Genomic DNA, 22,449 nt, shown 5'->3' with positions numbered 1-22,449 from the left:
ACCGCAGCCACCTTCGCCGTTTCAATTATGTGCACAGGGAATTACAGCCCTTTCCGAAACTTTGTCCACACAGTCTGCGCTACATACACTCCCAAAATTATCGGGAAAACTATCCGAGTTTATAGATGTCATGTTTCAAGCGTCAGCTGGAATGATGTGTGAGTTCCCACAGAGATATCTCACGGCAAATCCTGCGAATTCATATGAAGCATTAAAAGGAGAATTGAGAATTCGTTATCGGGAAGTAGTTGACCCCAAATATGCTCTCAGATTATTCAGGGACGTTAGACAACGCCCATCTGAGCCCATCGGCTTCTTCGACTGGCGAAGGATGCCTGTGAGGGGGAACGCGGCAGCATGGCGGCAATTGAGCGGGTACTTGTAGGTCAGATCGTAGATGGTCTAGAGAATGACCGCATAAAATTCAAAATTATAAGTGAAAACCCGTAAACTCTGCTGGATGGGGTAGCGACCGTCCCTAGTGAACAAAACTTACGAAAACGGTTTTCGCTAGCACAGTGCAGAGAAACAATATGGGTTTCACGCCGACACAGTTCATGAGCCAATGGAGGTAGACCACGAAACGAAAATGCTTTAAATGTGGTAAGAAGAACCACGTGGCAAGATACTGTAGGAATGTCGGAGCAGTAACGCAAAAGTTATCTCAACAGCAGAAACCTTCGCAACAAGACCAATTCAATTTCCCCAGACGCAATAGGAGCGCCGAAAAAATTTCAGCGCGGTTTTTGGCTATGTGACTGGCCAAATCACTTCCGGCGTCACTGTACAGCCACTCATTTAAACTAAATGAACGTTCTCAGAGTGGACAATCTGGTAGTAATTTTTACAAAAAGGTTCTTTCAACTTCATTTAAGAAAATCCGACCTCTTGTTTATTAAAATTCGGTATGCACTGAAAGATTCCAAGTTTAATTGGTACCGGAAGGAAAGTAACATTGATTAGCAAACGAATTTTTGATCAAATATCCTCCCAAACGAAACTTCGAAAGCATTTTTTTACAATCAGTTAGTGGCATAGCACATCGGGTTTTTGGGTCTTCATTATTAACTTTCATTATAGGAAAACAGAAGCTTAAACATGAATATTACGGTAGTTAAAGACATAAATCGAAATTGTATTTTAACAAGACTTTTTCCAAAGGTTTAATACGAGGATTTAAAGGGTAAATGAGGAGTTTATTCCTTTACAAAGTGCCATTCATATTGCTTAATGAGTTAGAACCTGCCAATCGATAACAATAAGACCATAAACTGCGGGCACAACGCATGGTTAAATTAAGCATAACGCTTTATTACCACCTGGCAATTATGATTGATTCAAAACCGTTGGCAGACTGTATAGATGATCAGCCGAGACTCATTGTAGCGGTTAGTTTAGTGACCTTGAAAACGAGAGAAAATTTCATGTTTATATTGTAAACAATACAGGCCTCAAAATGAAATTGAAAAAGTACCAGGATAAAGCTCAAAGTTGTTCAACTAAAAAAGTAAATATTGTATATACAGAGCAAGCTGAGGCATGTTCAAAAACAAATAAAAATAGGAACGAGATTAAATATAATCCAACACATGAACATATTTTAAGACCTTTAATTGAAAGAAGAAGAAGATTTATTTGACAAAACTGACAAAGACTTAACTCCTACAGAGGAGGTTGAGGTGAATATCGACACCGGAAACCATCCACCTATTATATTGATACCTTATCCTACACCGATAACACATAGGAATGTATTTAATAAAACAATAAATAAAATGTTAGAGGCAGACATTATTGAATCATCATATTCTCCATGGTCATTTCCAGTTGTTTTGGTTAAAATTTCAGATGGCAATTTAAGATTTTGCCAAGATTTTCGACGACTAAACAAAAAAATGAGGCGTATCCACTTCCGCGTATTTTCGAAATCCCCACAATGCTATGGGGTTGTAGTAAACACAGTGAACTTGACATCCGCAGCGGATTGTGGCAAATCCGGGTAGATGAAGTTTTCAGGGAAAACTAAGCAGTTCAACGCCTCGTTAACACTGTACTGAGAGGTTGTGAGATATTCGCGACACCATATTTAGATGATATAATCTTTAGTAAAACACTTGAAAAAAAAAATGAAACACTTAGAAATAGAATTCGCCAGAATCAGATATCGCACGTTGAAACTTAGACTGAGCAAGCGTATTTCCTACCTTTGAATTTCGTCATTTAAAACCTTGATACAAACACACACAATTCTTAAATGTCAAAACTTTTCATTTTTTTAAATAAGTCTATAAGTTGTATTTCAATTTCCAATCGAATAAGGCAGCTGTTTATCAATTGAAAAACATATTTAATATACAGGATTCGATGAAGAGCACATGATAAGACTTACTGAATATTTATTGCAAAAACCTTTTAAGAAAATAATTTAATGAATATTTTATTCGATACAAGTTTAGCACGAACACGAATATACAAATGATATTAAAATATAAATTATTTAGTGGCATTATTGACATTGCATTTTGTCATGTAGGTTTTCGCAAATAGTTGAATGGTTGACATGCATAAGTATTTTCGTCTTTCAATTATTAAACAATGAACAGTGTTATTTGATTTTGGTATGTCTCTATAGTTTCAATTGATTGATTTAACAATTCAGACAAATAAGAGTTTGAACTATTAATGTTATCTAATATTCCATGGTGTTGCAAATTCGTGCCTTCACCATTAAACTAGACATGCGTGTTAGCTGTTTTCATTTGAAGAACTACATTTAAATGAGTTTTTTTACGTTATATATCTTTGGCGTTTACCCAGTGCCATTAAACCGGGTTTATCTTTTAACATTTCGCTATTGAGCTTGTTTCTGTAGTTATTCGCATAAATATTGTCATGCATTTAATATAATCTCGTTGCAGACACACTGTGTAACGATAAGGGTGATATGGAGGTGCAGGACAAGTTACAGGTGGAGCTGGAGCTTGCTATCAACACGTACACGGACAGTGACTCCTGCGTGTCATGCGACATCACCGTGACCACCGAAACGGCCGCCGCATCATATTTCACAGACGTCTTTCTTGGCTCCTTGAGCCTTACTGGACGCAAGGACCGCGTGTGAAAAGAGCCACGTGACATCAATCGACACAGGTCAAGAGATGTTACAAAAGCATGAAGCATAGACAGATAACGTTACATAATTATACAACTATAGGGACGCCAAATATTAAGCAATGGATAATATTCGCATTCCTAAAAGATGGTAAGTCTAGTAATATCTCAATATATATGCCGGCTTACAACAAATATGGATTTGATAATGTAATAAAGTCATTATACTAAATAGCGATGTCGATTTGTAAGACAAAACACATGCGACAGATGATTTATTTGACTTGCTAAGTGCTGCTAACTAGCATAATTGTATAAAGCCGTGTATTAGGAATTCCTTTTATGACAACCCTCATGAAATTCCCAAGACATGAATTAAAAAAAATATCAAAAAAATCAAACTAAATATTTACATTATTACACAAATTCCTGTTTAACCACATGACGCAATATAATCGAGTCCAATGGCCGTTTCTATACACAGTTAAATGCAATTGATAAAGAATTCATACCAGCCAAGTCATTGATAATGTTATTTCCAACAGGTTCATGTCGCACATCGAGGCGGAATTTAAACAACGAGCGGTGCCTTGCGCCTCGTGTGCAGTAACAGAACCCATGTGAACACTAATACGACTGCCCCATAGGCCTTAAACACATCTCAAGCTTGGCCAAGAGCTGAATAGCGATCCTGGCAACCCTATATGGCGGCGTCATCATCATGATGGGAACTGTGTGTCTTCAGTGTGTTGGCAAGATGAACTATGAATTGATTACCGTCTTTTTTCATCCTGCATTTTGTCCATAGCGGTTGTTTTGCATTTTTGAATTACATAAGATCATGTCAAAATGCTTTGCGTTATTGGACATCTACGATTTCACCATTTAAAGTAAAATGTGTTTGAACATAATCTAAGTTAGGAAAAGAAATACGAGTTTGAAGAGCTTAGTTATGATACGAGTTAAAATATAAATCGTTTACTTGGAGAAATTCATTTTTTACGTGTAGTTACATCCAAACATATATGCAAATTTGTATATATGTATATTTCAAGCAACGATAATACGATTTGGGCATTGGACGTTTGTTGGCGTTTTTATGTAGAGTAGATAGCTTTTGAAAATTAACCTTAAAGCTAAGAATCGAATTAGTTTAGTATTAGTTATATATCTTTTTCGAACTGTAATAGCGGTAACGATGATGAGAACATACTACAAAGATTGCACGATTTCTCCAGACAGGACGTGGATTCAAAACATATTTGGCATTCTAATGATCACAGGTCTCATCATAAAGTGTGTAGACTAAACACCAGTAGTGAGAGGATTGTGATGATCATACATACCATACCTCTATATGGTGATAATAAAAGTAAAAGTGCTTGAGACATTCTAAATCATAACCATAACATTTCAATTTCAACACATTGATTACTGCCCAGCTGTTGTTATTATTCATGATATTTGGTTAATATCCTACAGACAAAACTATACATTAACATGAAATCAATACCATCATGCTAGTAAAACATAACCTAGTGCATTGCAATCACTTATTTTTTAGTATGGTTCAAGTGTTGTGGTTATCCCAAGGCCAAAGGAATATTTCCAATTAAATAAATTTCCACATCCCCTAGACTGTCTTTTCTCAGTTCCTAACCTATTTCATATTATAATTACTGTATATAAAATAATTAAAAATAAAAAGATGAACTTAAAAAAGAATATGATTATTTAATGAGTTATATAATGCACATACCGTCTATAAGAGGAACTCTCTCGTAGATTTACACCAAAATGCATATAGTAGTATTTTGCTTCGCATGAGCGGCCTTTTATTTTTATACCAAATGCATGTTAATGTCAACGACTTAAAATTCAAGATATGAACATGATCAGATGTTTAGTTACTCAGTAAAACTAAATTACTTGAACAACTAATAATGTTAATAAGTTGAAATCAAAGTTGTAAACTTTGAACTAGTATGGAAATAGAAGACCGCTCATGCGCAGATAAAATACTACTTTATGCATTTTGGTGTCAATCTATGACATTCTCATTTTATATACGTTGTTTGCATAACACCTGTTTTATGTGATGGATTTGATTTCTAATTAAATAATTTGTATATATGTTGCTTTATTCATCTGACTATTCATTATTATTGTATTATAAACAATAATTATCATGTAATATAGTTTCAGAACTGAATTGAGTTGACCTAAAAGGTAAACATATAACTGTTCAACACACCAAACTAGAAGTAATTGACAATAAACATAATTCTCATGTCCTGCAACGAAACATGCCATTTATTATGTTTTGTTGAGTGGCTGAAACGTTCAAGCAGAACTACCATATCAGATGGCGGTGTTGGAGATTGTTGTGAAGATAAAATCACGTTTTAGAATTTGTCATCCAACGCTCTGATGCGTTTGTTTAAATTTCTCTCTAGGAATTTTTTAAGCAGTCGATTCCACCGTATAATCAGATATTGTCACCATCCGAAGCCCATTAACCTGGCCATAACGTATACAGACATATTTCTTACATTTTTCAAGCAAATGGTTTACCGGAAGTATATTAATTTGCTGCCTAGTATCTTAGACATTCGCTTGTGAATGACAACACTGATGTATTTATAAGGAACTAGCTTTTGTTGTCGCTTTGTTGTGTCGCTCTGTACATCTAAAATGTAAGTAGAAGTACAATTTTATTATATGTGTATAAGTTTATCGTAATGCAAATATACAATTAACCAACATAACTGATAAACGAATTAATATAAAATATATTTTTATATATCGTTACTTTTTCTAACTTTATTCTTGACGAGGCGTTCCTTTTTGTCGTTTTATTTCTATGTCAATCGCATTAGTTTTAAAAATGTATAAGTTATTAATTTATTTAACATTATACCGATGCACCCAAATCAGCATATACAGAGTAATAGCAGGTCAGACAACACCAAACACATAATTGTTTACTTATATTATGATGTACTGGGGAAGAAGACATTTAATTAATACCAACAACTCTTTTGCCGTTTGGAAAACCACAACACCTTAATATACAAAAATAAGGTATATTTGCAACAAACTAGATTATGTGTTACTGGCATGATGATATTAAGTATGTAAATGTATAGTTTTGTCTATATGATACGAAATAAGTACCATGAACAATAAGGGCAACTGGGCATCAAACTTTTATGAGTTTAAATTGAAGTGTTATTGTTATGATTAAGTTCTTTGATTTTTCTCGTCACCATACGGAGGTGGAGGTGGAGGTTGTCTTATCATCGCTAGCATCCCACTCCTGGTGTTCAATTTGCAACTTTTAAGGATGATACATGTGATCATAAAAGAAACTAACATATGTTTAGTCCATGGCCTGTCTAAATAACTCACACACTCTTTGTAGTATGTTCTAATCATCATTACCGCTATCTCTATACGAATAAAAAAAGAATGGTCGGCAAAATAATGGCCACTGCAGTTTGGTCTTGTCGCTATTGGTCTGGCATTAAAATTGCTTTTTGTATCATTTTGAGCGGCTCCAACAAACGTTGTCACTCTTCCTCCATTTTTATCACTACACATTGGAATACTACTTAAATGAAGAGCAGGCTTGAACTTTATGGAACTAAAATAGTCATCCCTCAGCTTACCTGATTATTCCGTCGTTTATAACCTGTTATGTAGACTTTGTAGGATCAAATACAACAGTAATAATAGTTTCGGTACAAACCAAGCTTTGATCTGTCACTGTATATCGGTGTGTTTGCGTCTTATTTTTGTAACTTGAACTAGTTTTCTTGATGAACTTTGTTAGGATCAAATACATCAGTAATAATAGTTTAGATACAAATCATGCTTTGTTCTGTCGCAGTTTACTCGTATTTTTGACGATAAACATTATCTGCTGTCAAGCAAATAATTGTAACGCTTTTAATACTTAATGCGTTCAGTCAACCTGACTGTGAATATTTGTTTGTTTCTGTTCAAATCCCTTCTCTATGCCAAACCAACATACATTGCTTGGCATCAAGATTGCCAGTATCATTGCAATTGGCCAGGGCCCATATTCACTAACATCTTGAGTCTGAGTTAAAGACTCAGACTTAAAAACATTTATTGCAAATAGGCAATGGTCGGATACGGTATAACCACACTTCGATTATTAAAAAGGAAAAGAAAAATGCATGCAACACTAAGAAGTCACATCCGAATTAGTGTAAATTGCCTAGTAAGTAATTGCCATGGCCGCTCGTGTAAGATGCAAGGTTTATCGCAACCTCTTGTAGGTAAACCACATTTCCGCAAAACATCATATGCTTGGGTTGGGATGAACCCTAACACGAGCGGCAATAGAAGATACATATATTCCGAGTTTTCAGATACAACGTATGGAAATTTGTAAATCATTGAAAATCAAACACGTTTAAGGGGGCATAAAACATTGCTAAATAAACCAATTTAAACTGTTTCTTACATTAAATCGGTCCAACATGAAGATTTCGTGTAAATTTTAGTTTATTAGGATAGTTGGCCAAGTGATGCTTTTTTCTTATTAAATCAAACACAAAATACCCCATAAACATTATCCTGCAAATAAATACACACAACGTTGTGAAACTAGTCGAACTCAGAGTCAAGACGTCCATGAATATGGGGCCTTGAAGTCCATAAACTGAAATAAATGTACAGGTTTGATTGCATTTCACATATTGCAAGTATGTTTAGCGTTAGACCGATACCCACATTATTCAGCTACGAACATAACTCAGTCTGAAAAGAGTGCAAAAGTGTTGCCCGTCATTCAAACACTATAACATGGCCATTACTTAATAACCATTCAGAATATTTACCTTCTATTTTATGGGCATGCTACCAGTGATACACAGCTCCTTACTCACAAATTTACTAATTGTAATATTAATTCTGGCATCATTAATTGTCAAGATATGTCCCTCATTCAACAACTAAAACTTGACCACAGCTGATTAACTATTGAATTTTACATACAACAACTTGGTACACATGCTACTGGTGATACAATGCAAATATGTAATACAGTCCACACCTCTGGCATGATGACATTATTTGGTAGATTAGGTAGTAATATATTAATTTTGTCATAACTTTAAAAGGTTCAAGATAACTACATGATAATTTGTATATACAATATATTACCTACGACCATTTGACCATGTGAGACATGTTCTAATTCGTTTGATATGTCATCTTTTACTTTATGTTTGATTTTGTGGAATTGTAAAATAAAGTACAAGTTGATATTCTGATAGTATTTTTTGTTGGCTGAACATAAAGTGTATGGACCGAGGAATTTCATTCCATCAATTATTAATGTAACCAATATAACACAAATACGATGTTATACAATATATCTTAAAGATATTTCGGAAATTTATATAAATATATTGATTTTTATGTTAAGTCTTTAAAATACTTATGTTAAAAAACTACAGAAACAAGCTCAGTAGCCATAAGTTTAAACATAAACCCAGTTTAATGGCACATGGTAAACGCCAAAGACATAGAACACAGAGACATAAAAATCACAAACTAGAAACATGGAACAATAGCACAAAACTCCACAAACAGCACAGAGCATCTATACTAATATATATATATATAACATCTTTAGGTTAGAGACCACTAAAACAACCCAATATGGTTTACGCGATTTATTAATTTGCACGCGAAATAACATTAGTTATAGATTTTTACAACCCTAACACTATATATAGGAATTAAGTTCCACTTGTGTTCTAAACATTAAATGGCGTTAAATAGAGAGTTTAAACATACCCACCATGGTGGCCCAATTTCGGTGTAGGAGTACAAGAACATGAAATGTAAAAAGGAAAAGTAAAGTAGACCATGTAGATCCGGCATGTTCATCAACTATTCCAAATTACAAATCATTTAGCCTCAAAACCAAATTACAAGAAGGCAATAGTCTGAGGTGGTAACAAAAACAAAAATGCATGCAACACTAAGAAGACACATCCGCATTGATGTAATTTGCCCATTTAAGTCAATAACTATTTGACGAGTCATGGCGTTTTGAAGTTTAAAATGCAATTTATTTCATGACTGTTCACTGCCAATATTTGCGATATACTTGATTTCATTGTGACTGTGTTGTCTACATTATGTTATATTATAAACGTATACCGATCAGTTTATTGTAATTTGTGCCTCCTTCTTGAATTTTAAAATGATCATGTCTTATGTGCAAATGTTAAGAATAAATCGGGAAAAAATGGAACAATTGTTTTATTGTCATCATGCAATTGCCTCCCATGTCAACGTCCGTCGTCTGTAGCACCATGGAAATCTTGTCTACAATATTTACAATCCAAATAAATTATTTTTAGCTTCAAATGACACCAAAAAGGTTTTCAGGCTGCCCTTAGGAAAACATGCTACAATCTTCTCATGACTATTTTTAGATAGATCTTAACTCTTTACATAATTTGAATCACTGCGCGCATATATATGAGAGCTACACATTATCACATATTTATACGCGAATTAATTATAGTACTCACAAAATATTACCAGCGAATTAAATACATTTTAACTTTTTTTTTTGTTTAGCTGAGGCGGAAGAAAATGCATCTACTATGGCCACTCGTGTAAGATAGGTTCATTTCAAACCCATGAACCTATCTTACACGAACGGCCATGGACGATTCTTATATTCTTTATGACCGAGTTTGCAGATACAAGGTGTGCAAACTTTTAAATCATTGAAAATCAAACGCGTTTTAGGCGGCATAAGACATTGCAAAATTAACCAATTTATACTGCCACTTCGATACAAATTGATCTAAGAACAAGGTGCCGTGTAAATTTAAGTTTATTAGAATAATTGAACACGTGGTATTAATCTACAGTCAGTTGCTCACGTGAATGCAAAAAAATGACCTTTTTCTATTCTGAAATGTCAGAGCAAAAGCTCCCGGTTGTAGTACGGTAAAGGCGTCGGTTTTCTTTTTTTCTTGACTTTACCGGCGTGGGTCCGCACATCACTGAAACCAAACTGACTTTTATACTATAACTGTACTTCTTTCTGCGATTGTGATAGCATTAAGTAAAATAATGATAAAATTATTGTTTCAGATGTGTTACCGGGATAACTTATTGTTGGTCCAAAAACATGAGCGAGTACCTTTAAACACTTAAAAATGTGTTTTTCGTCTTGAACTAAAACGATTAAATTGATCTCACTTCAACGCGGAAGAAACATCACTAATTTTGTTCATTATTGCATAAACATCGACGGTTTAAAAGAAAACAACAACAACATTCTACTGAAATTTCTATGAAAGGTCATTTATGAAGCCTGATCAATTACCATAATGTAATGATATGTACGTATGGATGATTTTTTCAATCCGATATATGTTAAGAGTTTAATAATAAAGAAATGTTTTTTGTCTATAGTCTATTTTACCAATTATTGTCCATATGGCGGCAGTAGAAACTGTAGTAGTTTCAGGTAAGAATCAAATACAATTTTAAATTTGAATCAGTAAATTGAACAAATAGTCTTTGAGTGTTCTTAAAAGTGGTTGGGTGAAGTCATTTTATAAAAGAGGACGTAATTTGCTACTCTTTATCTATATCGTTATTAGTGAAGTGCTGCTTAATAAATGTTGATAAAGCTAGCTGTGTCTGCTTAACCTTAATGTTAAATGTTGACAAAAACATTTGCCTTGTAAAGTCTGTATCGTTTTTTTTCTTTATTAACCAAACTGTATATCTTGTCATATTCCTTGAACAGTCTATACCTTCTAAGTGCAATATTAATAAAATTGTGTATTTTTAAAAACAAATTGTTTTTGATGATAAATAGTAGAGCATATCATGTGTTTTGTATTTCTATCCATGTTGGCCGCTAGAATAAATACTAGTTGAAACTTTTGCAATACATTTACTCTGTGATAAAAAAAAGCATATTTAAGTATGCTTAATAACAATATTACGACAGCTGTCAAATTGAAGTTTGTTTTAATCGTTAATTGTTTGCCTAAATTTCTTAGTATATCCCTATTTACATTACAAGATACAATTTGGCACATGGAGATAAGAATTACGGGATGTGGTGAGGCCCGTCCGATTTCCTCTTCTTTGTTCATTGATATTCCCCACGTAGAGTGTTCATATAATAAAGATTATTCGTTAAAACGAAACAAATATGTAGGTGTGCACACATTTTATACAAGGGGCCAAGAGCAATAAGAAAAAAACTTTGAACATCAACAAAAATGATGTACTTGAAGATTAACGAAAGAAATTTCAAAAATGTTATGCTTAAATTGAAACAATTGAAAAAGAAAACTGTCCAAAGACCAAAATTTCACAAATATCGTCACGGGTACTGTTTGTTTTTTAACCAACATAATAAAATCCTCATGGAATATTGAACACATTTCATGAGCACTATTTAAATCCAACAACACTTTCAGAATAATTCCAACAAGAAGTTCGAAAGAAATCCTAACAGAATGATTCAATAAAATCCAAGATTTAAGAAAGATCTTGCACTGGTTATTTTTGATAGAAAATTTAACTTTATCAAAAAACACAAATTCATAAAAAATATATAAGAAAAATTCGGACCTTACTCCCGATATTTTCAAGTACTTTGTGTCAAGTTCTTTAAGAATCTTGATTATTCAAAACTTCTATACATACGAGAAACTCATAAAATACCAAATTTCTAAAAAAAAAAAATAAAAAAAAAAATAATGAAGATAAAAACAAAGTGTTATTATGAAACATCGTATTTATTTATTTAACTAAAAGGTCACTAAAAGAATAGCCAAACAGCCAAATACAATCTACTGTGATCTTGTTAAACAGTACAAGCGTAAAACAAATATTAGCTAACCAGACAAACATCATGTTACACAGGAGCCAACATGCCATGACGGGAACGGTCAATTCCTGATTCACTATTTATTGCATTTAATATCCAATAGTATGTTTTGCATATGAACAGATGTACATGACTTTAAATATTCTAGATATTTGTCACTTGTCGCTTTTATAGGTATGGGTTTACTGGACCTCTTACAGGATTTCAGCAGAGATCCGAAATTTAAAATCACTCCATGGCACGACGGAAAGGCCGTGTCTTATGTTTTCAGTGTACTTTATGTGGTAAGAGCTTCATGTTTTTCATCGGTTTTAACTGTGAACAGATGTTTAATTAAAAGGTGCAGAGGTTGACACTTAATGTTTTTCATCGGCAGTAGTTGCAAATACATATATGATAAAATACTGCGGTGATAAACACTAAATGCTCTTTATATGTACTAGCTGGTAATAAAAAGTATTATCCAACATTGCTGGGGTAAGCAATTTTTTTCCAAAGAGGTCAACACTACGTTTTTTGCATTCACGAACAGGTGTCATTAAAATAAAGTTGGAGTTTAAATAGAACATACTGCTGAGTCACATATTTAGACCGGGACTTAAGTTCTATTTTTGTCTGTTAGTGCCCACCAATCGTTATCTTCTTCTCAAGCATCAAGAGAAGAAGATTATTCGTAAAGTAGTCAGTTTATGTCAAACGATGAAAACGATGGATACTCTTGCTTTTGCTACCATTGTATCTATATTTGTGTCAAATGTGTTTGCAACTGACTTTAGATATACCCTGTCACTTCCAGAAAACGTGCAGGAATGCTTCGACCGGAGTAAACATGTAAGCATTTTTTCAATATAATGATAATTTTTCTTGATAATTTTATTGTGGTACGTTCATGACGAATATTGATTTTTAGATTATTTCTAATGAAAAATAAAACAGCAAAAAATACATTTTTATCAGCTTTCACAAGTTGACCATACGTTGGCGGAAGAGGCTTGTCTTCGAGCACATTTCAACAAACTCCAAAAGGCTTCTATAAAGGATGAAGATTACAATTTCTTCAAGACCGAATTTGCTGATAAAAGGTATGCACATTTCTATACCAATAAAAAAACGTTTTGCAAACACGGTTTGCGGGGTATACAAATATTTCTAAATACCCCAAATTATATCTGATTCCAGTTTAAATGAAACAACTATGTTCCTAGTTGCAAAACAATCATATAAATATATATATTAAATCAGTCACAAATCGTTCAACAATAAACAATTTTATTCAACGAATTCAGGGTGTTAGGAAGCAAGCCTTTGTTTCATATTTCCTGGTGGGGTTGAATAAAACTGGATTATATGATGACGCGTGTCAGATGCTGCCTATTTCATTTGCTCTTTAGATGAGCAGAGTACTACAAGCTTTACCTTCTCTTGTGGTACATGCACTGAAAAAAATGTAGTACCCGGAATATTTAAAAACCAAACGTTTATCTGATTGTTTTTATTCGTAGAATCCATACGATATCCGGTTAGAATTGCAACAAATACACTAAACTTTGAACGAAATAACTTTCTTTTTAAGTGTGACGTCATGTCCGATAAGATGACATTAAACATTATTTTACTATTATTTGCTATTTAAATACTTCAAACATGTTTTCATAATATCACGAAATCACGTATTCCATTAAGATTGTAATCAAATAAATCTTCATCATCAATACAAATGGAGAAAGAGATGTTTGACTTGTTAGAATATTGCCAATTTATCACTTATTTTTGCCAATTAACTTGATTACAAACATGTGGAGTGATATATGTTCTGGTCAATAGAAATAGCGTTATGTTACAAATGCGTTATGCAGAAAATACGCGATGGCTTTATTGAACAGGAAACAAGGTATAGCATATGATAAAATATACTGGTCATTTGGTTATCATATAAGGAATCACCAGGATTAGCCCGTTCAGACATTTTGAACTGATGCCAACTTATAATATGGCTATGAAACATAAACGTTCAGAATTTTACCAAAGTCTCAAAAACATTTGACGTCTTTAAATTAGTGTTGACGTCATTTTTACACCTAACCAACATATCAATAAATTACTCAAGTCACATATCCATCAAAGAACCACATAACAGCACAATTGATAAACAACATATAAACCATTCTATGTGATAAAAGGCACTCTTAGAAATGGGAAATCAGATAAGATTATGAGGCCTCTTTTACTTTTGGTTTGTTTTGAAAAAAGTAATTGGAAATTTTGTGATCAATATATAAAATTATCATTTCAACAATGTTAACACTATAGTTAGGCTACTTGAAAACAGGAGGAACATCCTTGTATGAGCAACGGTGGATTAAAAAAATAACAATATAGTTTAGGATATCATTTAATGATTCTGTTCAAAAACCTTTATGTTAAATGGCATGATTTTTCAATTCCAATCTATCTTTAAACCAAATTTAAGCCTGTTCTTTCTTGATGAAATTAGCAATTCGAACCATTGTCTCCTTGAGCCAGAAACGTTGACATTTCCTTTATGCTGGCAGTAAAAGCTGTAGTACCTTCATAATAGAAAACAAATATTGCATCAAGGAAATGTTCCATTTGGGATATTCTAACCAGATAGTTTAAGGCGTCTCTATTCGAGAACACATGTGACCACTGAAGAGCAATGCTCGAGTTGCCTAAATGGTGGAAAAATACAATAAAAGAGGCCTCATTAAAATAGGCCTTACTGATTAGGAGGAGATGTAGTTTAAAGTAACTAGTTACTAACAAAGAGTTATCACAATAGCTTACTAGTGCATTAAACACAAGGTACTTGAGTGTTCTAAAATGAACGACGGAAAGACGAAACAATGCTACTCATAATTTTCATCGTAATCCAAATGTTTTGAGGTTACGAATGTTTAAGTAAAATGGTGTTTAAAATATGTTAATAAAGCTATTTTTGTTTTCTTAAACATTAATAATGTGAATGTAATTTGTGTCTTCGTGCTAATTTATTTTATGTATTTTTTGTTCAACTCTGGAAAAGCTGTCCAAGTTTTTTCTTCATTTTCCTTATGCAGTCTATGTCATTATTGATCCAGCTGTACATATTTTATAATTTCCTGTTGTTGTTTTTCTGTCCATGTAGGCCGAGAAAAAATGTACAAGTTAAAGCTAGATTTCCATTGATGATCTGTGAATCAAAAGCATTAAGAATTACCCTTTATGCAAAAAGTACGATGTAAGCATATCGCATTTCGAACGAGACATGGATCTGTTTGTACATTGTGTTTTCTTAATATCGTAAATTGTTAAAGCACCGCCATACAAACGGAAATCATCTGTTCAAAAAAGATGCTATCTTCTATTCAAATAATAAATATCAATTACAACCCTCTTATGTGTAAAAGAGATATCACAAAAGCTGTTGCGTTAAGTATTGATAAGCGAATGTCGTTTAAGGATCCAGTACGAGTATTATCATACAGAATATCTTCTGTTGTCAGTCACACGCTACTCCCTAAATAAGAACGCACGATAAAAATATCGGGGCGACTAAACCACTAAAATTGAAGAAACTTGAAAACATGTCGCTCTTTATCTAAAAGGACTCATGACGTACAATGACAAGTTGCGTGGGAAAGTGTGTATCTATTGACCTGAAAGGCGTCAGTACCATGGCAAAGATACAATATGACGCTTAAATAATGTACAAAAAACAACCAAATCACGTTCGTTACGTCTAGTTTGCTACTATTGGTGGCACAACACTGCACATCTTTTAGCTATAATAGCACGTTAAATTGCAATGTATTTTGGTTGTACTATAAAACATATTTTAATTGGAATTTCAATCTGAATAGGTTTATCTTTACATTTTCTAGGGCCATTGTGAATGCGATGTGTCATATTTCAGCATTTTAGTTAAGCGTGTTACCAAAATAATCAAACAGAATAAAAAAGCTTTTTTCATTTTCATTCATTTAACTTAATTATTAAAAGAAATATTTTTAATTTATTTTTTGGCCTTTGGGTTGGGGTGCTAACATTCGTATTATATCATTGTTATATGTGCTTGCTGATCCGTGTGAATTCAGCACGTAATCCCAAAATGTTTTATTTGTACGCGATATATTTTATGTGCTGTGTGATTGAGTCATAACCTTGTGTCACTCAATAGAGCAATACTTTTTAAATAGTTGATTTCTGATCATATCTATGCTATATATATTGTTTTATTACAATACATTTACATTCCTTTATTAAAAATAAAGAAAACACTTTTTCTTAGCCATTTCTATATAAATATTCGCGTCACTTTAGTTAATTTTATTTTCTTATTTTGTGAAAAGAGCAGTTGACCTTCTGGAGAGATGTTAAATAAGTACGTAACCATATCATATTGCATGGCAAGTGTGTGTGTTTACTTTACTATTAATAGTGATTTCCCTTTGGATAATTCTTTCAAGTAAAACATACATATTTACGTTTTAAGCATACATGAGTATTTAAAAAATAGTAATATAGATAAGATCACGTTTGAATACATCTATCAAAATACACAGACTTAGATTTAAGAATTTGTGCCCTTCATTATTAAGCTCTGGTGGCCTATAATCAACAGGGTCCGATAAGAACAGAAATTTTATTTTATAAACAGCATATGTCTATGTGCTGTGTCAAAATCCTCTGATAACATAACACAATCCACTGTGTTTTTGAAACATTACAACATAGAAATGTCCTTGAGAAATATCATTCATAACACATTGTCTGTAAAAGCATTAACTAGAGCTTTGCAATACGTTTGTTTCACTGTTTAGTACACTCGGTCTTGTGCCTGTTCTTGTGGTATGTTTTCTTTGTTCATTAAAGTTAATACTTCGTCTACGTAGCTCGGCTTGTTCTGCTTAAATAAATCATCAACAAGACCATTCATTGGATTGTCCATTTTGCCATTGTCCGCTGCTTTTATTAATCAGATTTTTTTAATGATGATTTCATTCTTATTTCTGTCCATGTATTTTTTTAATACTTCGCTTTATCACAGTGTTAAGCCAACATCCTTTAGATTTCATGAAATAGATCCAATTGATCTGAAAGTTAATACAACTATAATAATATGACCTAATAGAAATATTGTAGTTTGTGTTATTTTTGTATATGTAGTTCGTATCTTTTTTTATTTTTCGTATTAAGTTTCAAATGTTGCATTTTTTTCTTTCTGAATCTGTACGATCCGTTTGTTTTAAATACGTCAACATATACAAAGAGCTTAAAATAAACTTCTTGCAATGTGTCAAATAGTACGTAGATATATTTTGTAAGGGGAAATGTTACCTTGTATTTTGATATGTTATCAAAATAACTAAGAAAAATAGTGGAATATTATTATTTTATAAATGAGTTTCAATAACTGTAGATCATAATATAAATGGAACATAATATGTTTCTGTTTCAATTTTCTTTCACAAATAAAATAGGTCTTGTAAACAATGTTTGTGCATTACGTTACTGTATAAAAATGAAGTCGCTCTTTTGTTACCGTGAAAAATGAGTACTTACTCTTTTAAAACAACTTTGAGTGAATTAAGTTTAACTAGAGTCCTAAACACACTATAACTCACAAGGTCATCCAAAAATCAGCTGTTAAAGATCTTAAGATAATATCAGTGTGCTATCACTACCCGTACTCCTCATTGATAAAGAAAGCGGGCGGAATCTGAATTGTTTAAACTAAAGGTTACAATTTGAGCGAAAAGTTGTGATCTTGATCAATGGTGAATTTGTGATAACAATGCCGCAAAGTAAATAAAAGCATAGTGTATTCAATTAAACCATGAACTATACAAAAACAAAGATATTTTACAGCTCTTTTTTACAAATACAAATATATAAACATAAACGTTAACAAAACCTGAGCATAGTAAAATATGCAATTCTTCTTAAATATAAACACTTTTGCAGGAAATTACAATCGTTTAAATATTAAATATAAAGTGTTGTTTTTTTTCAAAAATTGTTAGTTTGATGTTACTTATACATCTTTGTATACCAAGAGAAACAAATTATTTTGTCCGCAAATCTGGTTTAATAAAATCATATTTCGGCTTACTTGGGCTTGTAAGGAATATGTTGTTGAGTCCAAGTATTAAAAGTAGCACCACTTAGTAAGATCTATGATAAACAGTTAGAAACTTTCAAAGGCTCCGTGTCCATTACGGAATGCTTTTCACAGAACCACTCTTTTTTCACTCATAGAGACATTAATTAAAAATTAACTTGGTTGTGCTGTTCCTTTATTCAATTAAATATGAGCTGAATGTTATGTTTCCTAACACAAAAATAGCATGGTTAACTTATCGCATTTGAAGGTATGGATTTCATGGGCCTCTCACAGGATTTAGGCGGAGATCCGATATACGAACTCTCTCTCTACAGGACAGACAGGCCGTGTTTGATGTGTTCAGGATCCTTTATGAGATAAGCACTTTATTTTTCCATAAATAAGTATAATTTAACTACTGCTGAAGTAAATCTGTACTAAATGTGAATTATCAATAAGTAACGTTAGTCACGTCATTAAAAGGTATATCATTAAAGGCTAAACATACAACATTATGATTAAGTGTATATAGACAGATGTTGTTTGGTGTTGTTTTTTTTGTAAAAGAAGATCAATCAATATTCAAAAACATTGTCGGCATTAAGAAATCTATTTGAGAGGCATTAAATTCTCTCAAAGACACAGTACATCGTAATGAAAGTTAAATTTAAGTGATGTATTTATCTATAATTCTGTATAAAAAATGGCATTTCAATTTCATTCTTTTTAGATGTGTTATAATCAGTTTTTGAAATATCTAAGTTTGTTACATCTTTTTTTTTTGTTATGGAGTTTTGTGTCTCGTGACTAGCTGAATGTTAGGCCTCTAAAAAGGATTACCTTTAAGTTGCATTGTATTTTCTAATTGTGTTTCTTGTTGCGTTTGCTTGAAAGAATGGAGTCTTAGGTCGATTTGGAAGGATGCATGATACAAATATCCTACGGAAGCATAAAGGCAGGGCTTTTTTACCTTGGCACCGGGTGTTCTTAGCAGCGTAAGTGTAGACATATACATTGAATACACTAGTCACTGTTTTGTACATTTTTGCAAACAATAGAAACTGAAAAGGTATTGTGTTTAATTGTCAAAAGCATATTGAATGCATAAATTGGTTATGCTTGTTTTATATTTCTTTGTAATTTAAGGATAGCTTGATCTTTAATAGTTCTTGCTACTGGTCCCCGAAGTTTACATTGCATTATTTATTGTCATGTTATTATTCTCAATGCGTCTTGTTTAAAGGTTCGAAGAAGAAATGAGAAAGATAAATCCCAACGTATCTTTGCCTTATTGGGACTATACTATGGACTATTACATCCCATCGCCTGACCAGTCTGTCGTGTGGTCGCATTGCTTTTTCGGAAATGGGCATGGTCCAATATCCTCGGGGCCATTTGCAGGATGGTTTGGAGGATATAACATTGAAATTCAGCGAGACATAGCGAACTTTGATGGCCAGTGCCCACCAAGACTTATTCACAAAGCTGATATCAAAGGACTGATGGATTTTTGCCAATATCAAGTTAGTGATTTAAGATACTTACCTTAGACCTGCCTAAGGTGCTGTAGCGAATCAAGTCCTACTGATTAATTGAAGTCAATGACTATGAAAATATGATAACGACATTAAAATGTCATCTTGCTTAATATATTAAATATATATATATATATTATATATACGAATAAACTGGTTCGTCTAGTTAGGTAATTTAGTTCTTGCAAGGAACCCGAAAACGATTTAATATTTCTCGAAAACTGTCTTTTTCTTTTCAACTTGGCTCAGCGATCCATGCAAGCAACACGTTTTTTTGTCTACTCGTTGTTAAACACAATGCTACAAGATTTAAGTGATGTGCCGGAAAAGTTATAATTGTAAAATTTAAACAACAATCCCGACAAAAACTATCGTTGAAATAGCGTTGAAGAATTGAATCCCTAACCATACAGATAATCTATATAAAATGGTCATTACTTGTTTCAGGAGATAACTACAGGAACAGAAAAATATTTTAGTAACCCGTTTAACTTGGAAGTCCTTCATGATGGGGTTCACGACTGGGTCGGGGTGATATTGGGGTCGTTGGGTATTCAGCGTTCGATCCAGTATTCTGGATGCACCATGCCTTTATTGATTTTATCTGGGAACAGTTCCGACACAATCAAAAACAGTAAGTTAAATGGTTTTTCACATGAATACACATATAAAAATGATTTTAAACCCTAAATCTAGGGGTTTTTTTTATTGTTAGGTGGCACAAGGTGTTACTGGTTAACTAATAACTGTTTAGGGTACTGTATTTCATCCCTTAAGAAAGATCATCACGAATCCTTGAATAATAAATCACAGCCCTTCGATGTTTTGTACAGATTGTCCAGGCTTTTTTCATCATATGATCACACACATTTATGCTTTAAAAGTGTTAAGTTATAAACGACACTGTTTACTTTCGTATACAACACGAGGGATGTACAAATGTCACGAAAAAACTACACTCACGTAAATGACGGCAGCATTTAGAACGATTTTCACAAAAACCTGGGAATTAACCATTAATTATTCTGCTACACAATATTTTAAACCCTTGTTCTATTGCAAGGTCTCATTGCAACATAGATCCTGAAGCAGATTACCCAGCTACCAACCTCGCTCAAAACAACCATTCTGGCCATGGACCTGCTGATCCAATGCATGCTTTTGAATACTTGAAAAACATTGACGGAATGTGGAACAACTGGACCACAGATTTCTACTCTTACAAGCCCCAGCCAGAATGTCCCGAATGTGGAAACTCCATTTACCTTTTCTGCGACAAAAGTATCGACAGCATCAGGTTTCCGAACGGAGTTTGTGTGAGCAAACAGATATCCGATTGTAAAGAAGGCCAAAGACGTACACTTAATCCGATTACGTTACAGCGCGAGACGTGTAATGGAAAGTTTGTCCTCGTTGGTCTCCTAGGCGACGGTCGGAACAGGAATAACACAGATGCAGAAAACCGACAAATCTTGAGGGATTACATAGGTAACTTATTGGTTATCATTATGATGAAGAGCAATTTAATAGCTATTCCGTTTTTTAATTATTGTCGTCGTCGTCTGCGGATTCATCATGTAAAAACGTCAACCACAGCCATAATAAAAACGTTCATATATTGTGATGAAATTTGTAACACCTGTTGCCAGATACATTACTTACATGTATAGCAAGTTTCATATCATTGACTTTAATAAATGGCGAGTTATTCACATTGGTATTTTGGCTAGTCATGCAAACGCTTTAACTTGTCATAACACACATGCAATACTAAAACGTGAGACCTGATACAAATATTAACGGTGGAATCAAGCTTTTTTGAAGGAGGCCCATACTCGAGCTTCATTGATCATCAAATTATATTCCTTGATATTTAAAATACATGCAACATCTTCAATTTTTCAGTAGCTAAACAATTATTTTTGGCATTTACATGAAAATTTGTACACGAATAAAAGTGACGATAGGCATATGACTATTAAGGGATGCTGCTCTTTGTGTATGTACATGGTATGGATTTTATACTTAGTAACGGTTTTATTTCAGATGATGCGTCAGATCCGAATCAGAGTCCGAGTACGTGTTCATGTGATACATCTGGATCTTCACGCGAATATATTGGGATGAACTACATTTTTGTTGCTGTAATTTTCGCACTCAAATAATTCCTGGCTTATATTTGACAATGTTTGACTCTCTGTCTCGCTTCCTTAGATAAATGGAGTTCATTTCAATAGCATTCATAGTCCAACAAATGCTTTATCGCAGGACGTTATATTTTGGTTAAATGTGTGTAATGTCGATGTAAACAAAGATAGTATTAACTGGTCAAACAACAGAACTAATATTTCGTTCAATATTTTTAAGGCGTTATTTCTGCTTTTTTTGCATGTAAAGAGTGTTAATACACCTTATGGGTTCATCTGTATGTTAAATCATATGGCCATTGACGAATTTTGAGACTAGAGCTCCCGGTATTTTACTACAAATAAATAATGTAATGCAAATACAAACTCCAAAAACAAACTTACACCACATACATAAATACAAGCACAAACACAAACCATACGCATATCAAAATTGCTTTACTGTTAAAAGAGGGGAAGTCAGCTAATATGATGTTATTTACAATGACAACAAAGACAACCTCTGCTTTACATCGAATTATCGAGGAAAACATAGAATGCGTAAAACATCTTTTTTCAGTATACATACACGTATAAATCTAATTTAGCAAAGAAATTGATATCCTAGTTTTGCATTTATAAGCAATTAGCAACGGG

The 22,449-nt window shown here is 33.1% G+C and overlaps 1 pseudogene; it reads left to right on the top strand.

Annotated features, from left to right (window-relative positions):
• The first annotated feature begins 3,233 nt into the window (after window positions 1-3,233).
• On the top strand, window positions 3,234-21,831 carry LOC128244278 (putative tyrosinase-like protein tyr-3; annotated as a pseudogene).
• The last annotated feature ends 618 nt before the right edge of the window (window positions 21,832-22,449 follow it).

This window comes from Mya arenaria, chromosome 8 (assembly GCF_026914265.1).
Source record: "Mya arenaria isolate MELC-2E11 chromosome 8, ASM2691426v1".
Classification (NCBI taxonomy): domain Eukaryota; kingdom Metazoa; phylum Mollusca; class Bivalvia; order Myida; family Myidae; genus Mya; species Mya arenaria.
The sequence above is the reverse complement of the archived record's forward strand: the minus strand, read 5'-3'. Positions and strand labels throughout refer to the sequence as shown.